The sequence below is a fragment of the Lineus longissimus genome, chromosome 7 (genome assembly GCF_910592395.1).
Source record: "Lineus longissimus chromosome 7, tnLinLong1.2, whole genome shotgun sequence".
NCBI classification, from domain to species: domain Eukaryota; kingdom Metazoa; phylum Nemertea; class Pilidiophora; order Heteronemertea; family Lineidae; genus Lineus; species Lineus longissimus.
The window spans coordinates 11,672,416-11,686,258 of record NC_088314.1 but is presented as its reverse complement, the minus strand read 5'-3'; the positions used below and the strand labels follow the sequence as shown (position 1 = coordinate 11,686,258).

The 13,843-nt window shown below is 41.1% G+C and overlaps 1 protein-coding gene across 2 annotated transcripts in view; it reads left to right on the top strand.

Annotated features, from left to right (window-relative positions):
- Nucleotides 1–13,843, top strand: part of LOC135490654 (NADH dehydrogenase [ubiquinone] 1 alpha subcomplex assembly factor 3-like) — a 177,221-nt gene that overhangs the window by 101,717 nt on the left and 61,661 nt on the right. The gene's annotated exons all lie outside the window — the stretch shown is intronic.

Below are 13,843 nucleotides of genomic sequence, written 5' to 3'. Positions count from 1 at the left end.
GATACGTAATCTGCCCACTTCACGCTAATCTGTTGATTTGTATACATGCCAGCTAAAAACCTTGCTATCAATGGACATATTCCTCTATTAATCAGCTTTCGAAATAGCTTCACAAAGTTTACACAGTCAAAGGCCTTGCTTGCATCCAGGGTGACACAATATACCGGAGATCCTCTATTGTTATAGTATCTTATGACCTCATTGACTACAGAGCTACAATCTGCTGTCGATAAGTTCTTTTTGAAACCGAACTGGGCGTGGCAAGACGCCAGTGCCTGGCTATGATTTCTGATAATGACATTGTCTAATATCTTCCCTAGAACGCTACTGAGAGATATACCGCGGTAGTTTTCTGAGGCGCTCAGGGATTTTCTACTGTCCTTAGGAAATGGAATTACCAAAGTTTTCAAGAAACCATTGGGGCAGTACCCATGTCGCACCATAGTGTTCAACAAGAGACCGATATATATCAAGAGCCTATCCCCTCCTTGGATGAAGTGGTCCGTAGAAAGACTCGGGATGCTGTCTTGTTTACCACTATTTAGACATTTTAACGCTGCTTTAATGTCTTCGACATCTATGTTATGATTGCTATGACATAAACCTCTACAACATTTGTCCGCCACACCTTTGTCAATATCAGACTGCAGTTCCTCCATCTCATCTAGATTGTACGAGACACTGTTATATAACGTTTTAAATTTTTCTGCGAAGAGGTTACCAATTTGTTCATTTCCCACTTTATCATCCATCGTCTTTGGCAATTCGTTTGATTTGCCTCTTATTTTCCTGACTTCATTCCACACGTTTGTTTTACTCCCTAATTTGTTTGCCGAGACCCTATCTTGCTCCTTCTTGATTTGTCTGACCTCATAGTGATACAGCGCTCTTGTTCGACGTCTAATGTCTGCTACAACACCATTTCTAGGCCTGCCATTCTCTTTCCATATGGTGTGCCAGAAAATGGCTCGTTGTTTACATTCATCGAGGGCGGGGTTCCACCCTGCTCTTCCATTCGGACGATTACGATTAATTTTTGGTATTGAGTCTTTGCCTGCCGATATGCACGCGTTTATCAGATCATCATGAAACGACTCAATTTCGAACTTGTGATCCCGCACGTACATCCCATGTCCTGACATCTAACTGCGTTCGGTATCACTATTTGCCTTAATTTGTCATTCAGTTTTTCCCGGTAATTATCAAGGTTATCAGGTGATGCTTTATCCCATTTTAACTTGATCGTATTGTTCTCCCTCTCTCCCCCTAAATGTACTTTCGGAGCTGGTAAATTGAAAGAGATACGTAAACACGAATGGTCTGACCGAATGGTTATAACCTTTATGTTCCACATCGTACGCGCTTAACAAATCAAGTAGGCTTTCTGACATTAAGAAATGATCAATCAATGAACGGTCACCATTGATTTTGCTTTCGAATGTATAATCCACTGTACTCAAATTGCTCATTTTGGCCAGTCTTAGATTTTCTGCTTGTAGGAATTGATTCAAGTGAATGGTATTTGGAGAATTAATCCTTGTAACGTCAGTGTTAAAGTCCCCGCCAACCATAACATACCTCAAGTTATTGGTTTCGATCAAAGCCGAGATTTCTTGTAACACACCATTGTACTCTCTAATATTCTCAGGCCCACCGCCGTCGGTTGGCATATACACATTTATCAGTAACAAATCAGATTCTAAACCGTCATAACTTAGTCGTGCGGCGCACAGCCTCTTTGAATTCCATACAATTGGAGTTATTTTGGCTTCCATGTTAGAATTCCAAACAATCGCGGTACCACCGTATGGCCTGCCTCGTAGCAACTCACCATCATCCATACCCGATTGACCAAGTACACTGAAGTCGTTGCCAAGTTTTTGTGTCAATTTTGACATTTGCGCATTAAATAACCAATGTTCCTGTATCAGACAGAAATCACATGATGACATTATTTCTGTGATATAATCGGTACGCCCCGGTCCTAGCCCGTTACTATTAAATGATGCAAGTCGTAATGTCACAGCCATAATCACAGTTAATGCAATGTAAGAAACCACGATAAACTTATTCGTCATTCTGAGCGTTTTCTTTCGGCTTTACCTCCATGTTTCTACTTGGAGAGATATATTTCCGTACACATACGCCTTCTGGCCACAAGTCATCCTTGAACATATCTTTGAATTGTGAGACCGGTACTGATAGTTTGAATGATTTGAAGGTTGCTTCCTTATGTGAAACTTGACTGATATCTCTTACTGTGAACCCGAGGTCACTTATATAAGTCTTTAGGTCACCCGTGTGGGTGCTGCTATCGACGCGGTAAATAAACGCGATTCTACTCGGCTCTGGCGCTCCTTTAAAACCACACCCCTCCTTTTTGGACTGTGATTTACCGACTATGACATTCTTCCGTCTCTGCTCCGCTCTTTGGTTTCTTCGCTGTTGATATCTCTGAAGACGATAACTACCGCCCGATGAATTCGTTTCCTTTGAACAAACGCTCGTTCTATCTGATGACGCGTGACTTCCTCGTAATCGCGATACATCCTGATTTAGTAATTTTAGAAACGACTTGTTAAAATCACCAACGTTGTACGACCCCGTCCGGTCTCCACTGGCCCCCCGACCACGACCACGGCGGCCTCTTGTCATGTTTTGACCCGTAACTCCAGTGCCCTTTGCCGCATTTGCAAACGACATCACTTCGCCATCGGTTGTACAACCGCCTCTGTTGTCCTCTGACGTTGGTATGGTAATATCATCAGGCCAAAAAGGAGCAATGGTCAAGGCATCGCATCCTCCCTTGTTTGGTATCGTCTCTAAGCATTCCTGAATTCGGTCCGTCTTGACCTCCACATCATTCACACGTTTAGCGATCGACATAGTGTTTATATCCTCTGGATGAATCCGTGGTATCTCGCCAAGTTGTAACGCTGATATTACGAACTCGGGCATGATCTCTCTCTGATCCAATTTACCTATAGCACTTAGAATATCGACGACATTTGCTTCCTCAGCCGACCTCGTCGTCGAGGTTTGTCTCATCGTCTTTTTCCCTATAATGTTCACATCACATTTGTCCCATAGTGCATGTTTTGCTTCAGTTATAGCGTCACCGTTTAATGTACCTATCACTACCTTTTTTATATTCTCAATCGATGCGGATTGCATTGCGTACACCACGTATGCTAAAATGGCGTTATTAATAGTCACCTTGGTCGACCTGTTATTGGCATCTTTTTTGACATTCTCACCGTCAATATCCCCGTCATTTGACTGTCCTTTGGCCATTTTATGCTCCGGGCTAATCCCTTGAACTGGACTCAACATGTCCTGCTTTCTTTTATTGTTATCCTCATTCTCTGCGGTATTTCCAACCCTGTTTGGGGTCTTAAATCTGTCTAGCGTAACTTGTTTCTGCGAATTTGGCGTTCCGTTTAGTGCTTTCGTCTGTTCCTCTACCATGTTACATGTACTTTGTTCAGTCATGCGTGACGACTGTTCTCCAGCGCATAGGTCTCTATGTATGGCCGCAAAATGTACACTCCAATGCACAGACCTTACAGCCAGCTATTTCAGAATAATGTTTTTTGGTCATAAAAACCACTGGACAGGAATATAACCTGTTCTAACACATACACACACAGTCTGTCCTCCTTTTCTTACTTACAAAAGTTCAGGACATATCCTTATTTAGCCATAATCTAGGGAAAATCATCACTTTGTGGGAGCGGCAAAATCAGACAATCCAACCTTTGCTGTATCGTTATGTAATGTTAAGTAGTGCTCGTAAACTTCGACCTTGACTTGAATTTGATGTTTTGTGGATAAGCCAAAGCTACTTCTAAGAAATAGCCTACTTCACTGTCACGGGGTATCGCCATAATTTACTCTTTAGTGATGAATAGAGAGTGTCCTGTTCAGTCATTTCAAAACTACCATAGGGTTGAGGTTCCATCATGGCCCAGCCGTACAGGTTGTTAGCGTCAATGTACAGGAGTTTGTGGGGAGCATCTGCCTTAACGTGTCTTGTTCCCATCACTCCCGAAATTCCACCTCTTATCGCCTTTTCAAAAGTAAGTAAAATGTTGCTATCTGTTAGAAGTTCTAGGTTGACTCCAGTGTGTTTCAAACCAGCTTGCCAGGTAAGTCCTGGAGCCGAGTAACAGTGACAGGGGTCAATCTGAAAGTAATTTAAATTGACATCCCTGAAATTCTCAAATAAATCAGTTAAAAGTAACACATCAGTTTTAAGGTACAAGTCAATGAACTCCCCGTGATTCCTGGTCTTGTAATTATCCCATAGGGTCTTGGCCTCTTCATAGGCTGAATCTAGTGCCTTTTTTTTCAATTCGTCAAAGAACATGGACTTATCTATGTAAGTAACACTATAAATTTTATGTGACGTGTAAAAGGAGTAAGGAACCGATCCTCTCTTCCTCAATAGTTTGAAGTCTGTAGTATCAGGGAACATCTGTCTTGTAATTTTGAAGTCATCGTCTACCATTGATTTGGTTATGTTGTCTAAACTTGACTGTCGAAATCTTTACGAGACTAAGAACCTAAAACACCTGAACTGAAGTGAAATTGTATTGTTCTGCTGTTTTGGCAAGTAATTTAAGTTTCTTATGTTGGGGTAGTTTAGTCATTATCTCTTCCAGTCTTTATCTGTCATCATTAAAGGAATGTTTAAGTTCAATAAATTAGAGAATTGTTCTTCCATTTTGATAAGACAATTACAGAATACGTCTACAACATCATTGCCCCTGTGACATTTGAATTCACTATTGTAGAGTTTTGGATATTCAGAGTGAACAAAAACTCCAACTGATGATGCGATCTGTTTGAATAGCTTTTTGATTGCTTCATTAACATTACTACTTCATTAACATTACTAGCATAATACCCGTGGAGTGGGTTGTTTTAGGGTGTTGGCTTACTGTGGGGTCAGGGCAATTTGGGTGAAATGAAATGATAATGTCTGGGGGTTGTGATGTTGTCTTGATTTTGATATGCGTAAAATAGGTCGATGTGTGATGTGGAGCACTCCGCGCCGACCCAAGTGTTTACAAATCGAACATGATGCTTTGGGGGGATGATTTTCCTCCAAATTACTTACACTATACGCGTTTTTGGCGAAAACGTCGGAGAAATCAAACTCCACCGCTCTTCAAAGTGGTCTCGACTCATTTAGACGAACTATTTCGCGAATGGTGAAGAGGCAATGGCGCAAACTTTGTACGACAAATGCCGTGAGCAAAGTGGGTGGCAGCACCAGACGGAGGAAGTAGTTCGCTAAGGGTTTTTTCGACACCCTCCGCACGGACGCCACTCGTTACAGAACACTCACTTACTTGTTAATCTGCAGTGGTTAGCCTGTTTTTATTGCAGTAAAGAAATGTTAGTCGGGATTTTATATTATATTTAATATTTGCCCCGGGTATTCATATAGGCTGCTGTGCGCTACTTTGCGCCTAGTGCTTGGGTCGGGTGAGGCGGTTTTGTTATTATGTGAAGTGTAACACGTGATGAATTCCCAGATACGGTACTTTGAAAAATTAAGAGTGATTAACAACGTAAGGTGAAAGAGTACGGCCAAAATAAAGGGGGAAAATTGCGGAGATGGATGAATGTTTCAAACATAGTGGCCCCAATACTTTCCCGGCTTATTTTCGTATAATCCCACACTTTTGATTTAATAGATGGCCCCATATGCACAAATTCAGATCTGCTGAAATGGCCCCTTATGCCCTTAAGGGGCAGCGGTAGCGCAGTGGAAGAGAGTCCGCCTCATGATCAGGAGGTCGTGGGTTCGACTCCCGGCCGAGTCACTGCTTAGTTCCCCTCCTGGTCGAGTTCAAGTGAGCACCTTCTGGGGTTGCTCCTTGAAACCCCTGATTGATTTCTGAGGAGACCGGGGTAATAACATCCCCAAACGCTTTGAGCGGCCAGTTGATGGTTGGATACTGCGCTATATAAGACTCGTATTATTATATTATATATTATGTTAATGAGTATACCCATATATAGAAAGAACAAAAAATGCTATTTCTCCAAGATCGCTGCAAAGTTTACCCATTTAACCTGGCGGGGACCATCTCCATATCAACCACGACTTTCAGGAAAGCTTTCTAGGTCATCCGATCTGAACTGACGGAGGAGATGTGTGACAAACTATTTCAGCTCTACGTCCATTATAGTAGTGATTTACTGGGTTAAAAACAGGAATACTTATTGATTCGAAATCAGCATAGATCACAAAAGGAACTCTGTTCTTGAATGAGTGTTTTTCAAACTTATGCTGAGACCATTTACTATTCGGTGTAGGTAAACTGATCTTGCAGTAGACATGTTCGTCACATTTCTTTTTATGATTGTCTAATGTTGATTTCCGGTAAAAGTAATTCATACATCTCCTGCAAAGATACACTTTATGAGAGACTGACCAGAAGAAAAGATGGATGTCTCTTATGTATATGAAATGATCTTTGAAGTAAAGCAGATCGATTACGTCATCATCGTCATAGTTCTTGGACAGATAGAGAGGTTCCAGTTTTGCCTCACAGGTGCTTTTAGCCGATTCATTCTATGACGGAAACACATTTATTTTGAGATTGTTGTCATGCTCGATCTTGGGGATATCCTTCTGGACACAAACAGGAAAGGAGTTAATTTTGATACTACCGTTATCTAGTTTGGCTAGAGTTTCAGTTGTGACTTTGTCAGTTGTGATTTGGTCATACTTGGCAGCCAGTAGACTCCAGAAAAAAACATTTGTTATCATTTGATTCCACATTGATTACGGAGCATCAATTAAGTACATACACACGGAGGGGGGAGGGGGGGTCTATGAAATCCGTACACTATGCGTACGGGGGGGGGGGGGGGGGGGGTTAATGGTCTTGCGTACGTACGCAACCCAAGAACCATTTTTTGAACAAATAAAAAATAAATATTATCATCATAATATTCTCCTCTTTCTTATTCTTATTTGGATAATCATACTTGTTCTTCACAAGATGTGTGAACTCATACGCTTTTGGGTTCCGATGTTACCAGACTACAATGTTTTAGCAATTTCCAGCGCCGTTTAATGTCCAGGTAATGCGTGTCGCCGTCGGAGAAAAATTGCGCAGCCAACTTGCCAATACGACGCCAATCCGATTGTGGCGCCACAATGTTGCAAAATCAGGTACTATGTCTGTTCGTCTGCTAGGGAATTCAAGGTTCTATAGGCGTACGCTCGTACAGGGGGGGAGGGGGTATGAGGCAATGCATACAAGGTGCATACAGGGGGGAGGGGGGGTCTCAAAATTGGCATTTTCGTGCGTACGTACTTAATGGACGCTCCCTTACGGCTTTTGTTTTCAATGGTAGTTAAGTAAAATGGCCACCCTTACACATCTTGTATGAACAGATGGTCGTATCTCATGACTCTAATACATTCAGTGTTAGGCCCGATCCTTGAAAGTATCTCTCCTCAATCTGTGCCTTTATGTAGTTTAACTGGTTGGTTATTACACAGACAGCTTGGTTTCTTGAAATAATGCTTTCCATTGGAGACTGAATTGGATGTACAAAGCTTTCACCATTTCTATTGGACTGAGCGAACATTGATATGGTTATTTTGTGGTGGTAGTCATTGAGTTTACATAACACTTCTTCTAACTTATGTTTGTATTCATGAACCTGTTTCGCTTCTCTGTCAATTTTCAAACCAATGGTGACTACAGGCTTGCCCAATTCCTTTACAATTTTTACACGACTCACTTTCTTTATGTCGTCAAGCCCTTCAGTCTCAAATGCAATTTTCTTATCTACACGTTTAGGAATCAGTGGCTTCACTCTTTGCAATTTTCTTATCTACACGTTTAGGAATCAGTGGCTTCACTCTTTGAACAAGCACTCCTTGTGTTAAGGATGGTGTTTGCGGTGATGTGGGTGGTAGAGCAACAGGGACATAATCCTGGTTTAATCTGGTCTGGTGTTCTTTGGTTTTCCTGTGAACAGCCATATTATAAAGTATGATATGTATTTCTCACACGTAGGGCAAATAATCTTCTTATTCTTATCAAGCATTTCTATTTAATTTAAAAAGATTTATTGAATTTCAATAATCATAGTATGAGCTTTCAAGCCTACTGTATGTAGTTTCACTATTAGTCATTTGGCTATGTTCAAATATTCCTGCCTCCACAAGACGCAGATGGAATTCCCTGTGCTAATTGATGATATCATCACCATTATGTTGGAACATAGACAAACGATGATTGTTCAAATAGCAAGCATAAGTTGATTCACAACATGGGAATCACCATTTTTACTTCGTAATAAGTTTCACTTTTAGGGCCTACTCAATCATTGCTAACCACACCCTATGTCCCTAACGACGGCAGGAACGGCGTTCCGGCGGTAGCTAAGCTGAGACTCCATCTTGCCAAACCCTATGTCCCTAACAACGGCAGGAACGGCGTTCCTGCGGTAACTAATTACCATTATACTTCATCATGCCTCAGCAACCAACGAACAGATAATCCCTTTAGACTCAACTGCATGCCGTCGGTTGACTTCGAACCTAAGCCAGCAGATCCAGCTGGTGTTTCGAAATCCAATATGTTTACCACTCGGCTATGTCCCGTAATGCTGGCCGTCGATACTGAATGTGCTGGACATTTGTTGTTGGTTAACGATTCAATACGTCGCACTTGTACATTGTGTGTAGCGTGAGGTGATGAAGTATCGTTGGAAAGGTTGCATTGAGGACTTTCTCTTGTACTACATTGGGAAATAAATGTGTTAACCCATTCGTCTCTATTTTGTAGTAATATGGAAAGGCATTGGGACGGTTTTAGGGTTTATCATTGAGTCAATCTTTGTATTTTTGCTCCAAATATTGCCGAAATAGAAGACCTACAAACCTACCAGCGCCTTTCCATATTACTTTTCCCCATTTTCTTCACGAACACTGCAAAGCACATAGAAGCGAAGCACATGGCTCTTGCTTCCCCTTTTGAATCCCACAATGCGTTTTGTTCCCATATTTTGGCATAATTAGCAGATGCACAGAACTACCAAAATTGTATCTCCAAAAAGAGTTATGGAGATCGAGCTGGTGCTGTTTGAAATCGTGAGTAGCCTGTCTTCAGTAGTGGCCCATTGCCATTAAAGGCACGTACAGCAATATCCCAACACTCCCTATGGTCCCCAATATTTATGCATCGTTTCTCGCTGGCCCTCTCACCGTGGCCAACCCCTCGATTCCATTCCAAAAACAGCAACTCAGTCCAACATAGAAAAGGAGAAACAAGTGACATCCAACACGTCACAAAATGTGAGGCACTCTAGTCACAGCCACTTTCAGAGTTCACAATTTGCATGCATAGCACTAGCAGTGGTATTTGCATAGTGTTTTAGTGCATTCAAAACTAGGCAAAATCTTCTTCTCAACTTCAGGACGGTGTTTAGCACATTCTTCATGATATGAGACGAATAGCACACATCAAGCAGAATCGCTAAGTGTCAATTTTGAAAAATAGTACAAAACAATAGCATCGATATGGGTGTGTTTTTTTTAGCTCAGCTGACAAAAGTCAGCGGAGCTAGTCAAATGGCTATTCGATTGGTGTCCGTCCTTCCATCTAGCCATCTGTAGACAAAGTTGGGCATTTTGTAATCATACAACCGAGGCACTTCAAATCTAGTCTTGCTTAAAACACCGCAGAAAATGTTGCTTACGGAAAAAAATTTGGGCGATTCGACTCAAATTCAGCTCCCCAGGGGGCGAAATGCGTAAATGAAAAAACAATTTTTTGACGCTCTATTCAAGCAGATAAAAGCTTGAAATAAAGTTGAAAAGGTCTTCATGATACAGAAGTTTTGATATAAAATAGATTAGTGTCGATTTATATCACCAGTTGGCGGTAGTGAGCAAAACTGTTGTTTGACCCCGGATGACCCCGCTTTAAATTTCCCGCCGGTTACCTGGAGTACTATCATCAAGAAAATGGCGGTGATCTTTTTATTTCTACCGGAGCGATGATTTTGTAAGTGACAAATTTTCTTTTTAAGCCTTTACGGAAACGTATTTTGGTACGAAACTTCACACGTTTATAAAAAAGATCAACGAGAATGTGTTCAAATGCCCTCATAACGATGAGTTCAACAGAATTTGGTCAAAACAACCTTCGAATGGAGTCAACTTTCTTTGCGAAATTGAAGCGACGACCTCATTATTTATCGTAATTTATGCAGATCTGAGTCCAGCTGATGGGCGATGTTTTGATTTGTGTTCAAACTATTGGAAACTTCGGAAATTAGTTCTATTAGTTCTACTATTCTGTAGGAGTATATTATAGCCATTGATGTTGACAGCTAAAAGCACGAAAACTTTGTTCAGGTTTCTCGTCCAATCACGTGACCTCTCCAACACTCGATAATGCACTCTTTTCGTCCACGTTTTAGGCCAATCTTCGGCCTGAACATGAAATCTAATAAGCGCAGTACTTAAATCAGATGTTTCTCTCGCCTTGAAAACATTCCTGGGTAAAATCCATTGAGATTAGCCGAGTTAATCCACTTTTTCCGTGCCTAAAATCTCTGCCGCTGAATTCTATAAATAGAAACTATTAACATCGCGGCAGTGTGGTTCCCATTGTGCGCCCTCCCACTTCACACCATGTCAGGAACTTTTACGGAGAGAGAGGGCGTGCGGTAAGAAGAATGGCCAAAATGACGTCACGTTTTCCTGGCAATGTCTCTTGCCAGACCAGTCAAGCATTGGGAAAGCATCTTTAATTCAGACAACGTTAGAACTAGAAAAACGAATATGTTAATTTGCAAAATTAAAAGCAGATTTCACCACTAACCTGCCAAATCGGAATACGACGGCGCAAAATGTTCTCGCTTTCCTCCTGCTAAAAAACCTTGTTCCTGCACTTCTATTTTAATTTATCCCAAGGAATATGATATGATCTGTTTTCACTTTTTTGTAATTAAATGGTATTCATATAATGAGATCAATAGTAGTGTCCGTGTCAGATCCCATCATGGAGGTATAAATAATTATTTATACCTCCATGATCCCATCGTTCAACTAGTCTTCTCTCCCCAGGTGCCTCACACGGACCTTCACGTCCCCATACTCAAGACCAACTCTTACAATATCGCCCTCAAAACAACCCTGGAGTCATGAATTCACAGGTGCTCCTGTGAAATCTCAGTTCTAGTTTATTTATCAAACTTTATCGAGGGTTACCCGGTTAGCGAATCGAATGGATGTGTCGATCGTCGGGCGGATTGATATGTGGTTAGGTTGTGCGTCCAAGGTGATTACTAATAGGTCATTCAGTTAGTTTGAGAAAGATCATGATCATGAAGATGCGTGTTGTGTTATCATAACTGGAAAATAAGTTGAAGTAATTATTAGTACTACGATTCTTACATGAGTAAAAAGTAGACGTTTTAAGCAACACAATAATGTTGCTCCCATTTTTTGGCTCACCGTAGGGGAGTCTATGTAATACCGCAGTGTCCGTCGTCCGTCGTCGTATCCTATTTCCAAAACAGTGGCACGTTTCTTAACCGCTAGGGCTATGAACTGAACTTGAAACTTTGTACACAGCACCCCCTAGGTCAGGTGACCTCTGACACTGAATTTCGGTCCGATCTGATTCTCAACTTGGCCACCAGGGGGCCAAATGTCGATATCTAAAAAGTGTGATATCTCGCTTATTAGTGACTTGTTTTCGATGAAACTTGTGTTGTAGGTACTCATAGCAAATATACATCTTATATCATACGGGTTTTTAATTTGACCTACTTTTCAAGTTCACAGAGGTCATATGGCGTAAATTGGCCGTTAGAGTGTAAACTATGGCACGTTTCTTAACCACTAAAGCTATGAACTTGAAACTTAGTACATATAACCCCCTATATCACATAGCCTCTGGTGCTGAATTTCAGTTTGATCTGATCCTCAACTTTGCCACCAGGGGGCCAAAAGTGGAAATCTAAAAAGTGTGATATTTCGCTTATAAGTGACTTGTTTTCGATAAAATTTTTATGGTAGGTACTCTTAGGAAGAATTCATCACATATCTTACGAGTTTTCAATTTGACCTACTTTTCAAGGTCACAGAGGTCATATGGCGTAAATTGGCCGTCAGAGTGTAAACTATGGCACGTTTCTTAACCAGTAAAGCTATGAACTTGAAACTTGGTGCATATAACCCCCTACATCCGATAACCTTTGATGCCGAATTTTGGCCTGATCTGAGTCTTTATTCGGCCACCAGGGGGCCATAATGGAAAAAGGAAGAAGTGCAATATCTTGCTTATTTGAGTGAATTGTTTTCGATAAAATTTTTATGGCAGGGACTTCTAGCAAGGATACACCACATGTCCTACGATATTTGGATTTGACCTCCTTTTCTAGGTCACAGAGGTCAAATGGCGTAAATTGGCCATTAGAGTGTAACTATGGCACGTTTCTTAACTGCTGAAGCTATGAACTTGAAAGTTGGTACATGTAACCCCCTACATCAGATAATCTCTGACACCGAATTTTGGCCTGATTTGATTCTTGATTTGGCCACCAGGGGGTCAAAACTGAAAAAGTAGGACGTGCAATATCTCGCTTATTAATGACTTTTTTTCGATGAATTTTTTATTGCAGGGACTCTTAGCAATCACACGATATCTTGTTGATGTCGTAGACAATTATTGGTTAGATCATAAACTTATATATACTGCCCTGTCTTATTACTTGACATCAATACACATCTAAAAAAAGTCTTCATGCCTGATTGTGTTTACCATATTCACCTCTAAACTAAGCATGATCCTGCCTACTAAAAGATGTATACGGTGAGCACAATGGCCCCTGGCCGTTTCATTCTGTAAAGCTATACTGAACTAGGGATATCTTCCGTTGCCTCCTGTAATATTTACATACCATGGCTGATTAGTTCAATCATATTTCATCCAGCTGGCAGCTCTGCATTGGAAATTTTAGTGGTATAACGTGTTCTCTTGACCTTCAAACAGTAGTATAAAGCCGACATTTACTACTTTATACCCTCAGTCCTATGTTATTAGGTCATCCAGCTGAGCGCCAGGCCCTTGGGCCTCTTGTTAAATGAAACTTTTAATAAGCGGATGGCGAGCTGAACCGAGCAATTCGAGAATGCGATTTCATAATTGAAGATCAAAATTTGAAATTGGGTACTGAATATAGATTTCAGCAGTGCCATTGTGGAGACAGGTATACAAAAATAAGACCGGCTTACCCCATGCATTCTAGATGGAACCATCTGGTTTCGGGCGAAAGGAGATCTGGTGAATGTACTGGAAGATGTTTTCAAATTTAATGTGGTAGCCAGCTGGCAGTAGTATAGCTGTCTTATGGGTTAAACCTTATACTACATTCACACTGAAGGCGAATTGAAACGGTTTTACCATAGAGCACCCTCCGTCAAAGGGTTTGGTTAAATTGCTTTCAAGCCGGTCGCGTCACACTTGGCCGAATGCACATTCAATTTGGATTGAAACTGGTGAAATTGAATGCGCAGTAAAGATATGCCACCTATAATTGCATTGTTAAACTCGCTCCCGTGTTTGATCCAAGATGGTTGCCACTCTAGTCTCGTGAGATCCATACCGAACGAGAAAAGAGGGGTAGAAACCAAGCTGGCACACTCAGTGACTAAATTTAAATCAAATTGTAAGGAACAAAATCAGCACCTCTTATGTCAAGATTGGCATAGAAACGTTACATCATTGGCTGGTTCTGTTAGCTGATGGAATGATGGAAATGATGGTTTTTATGTAATGACAATTACGTT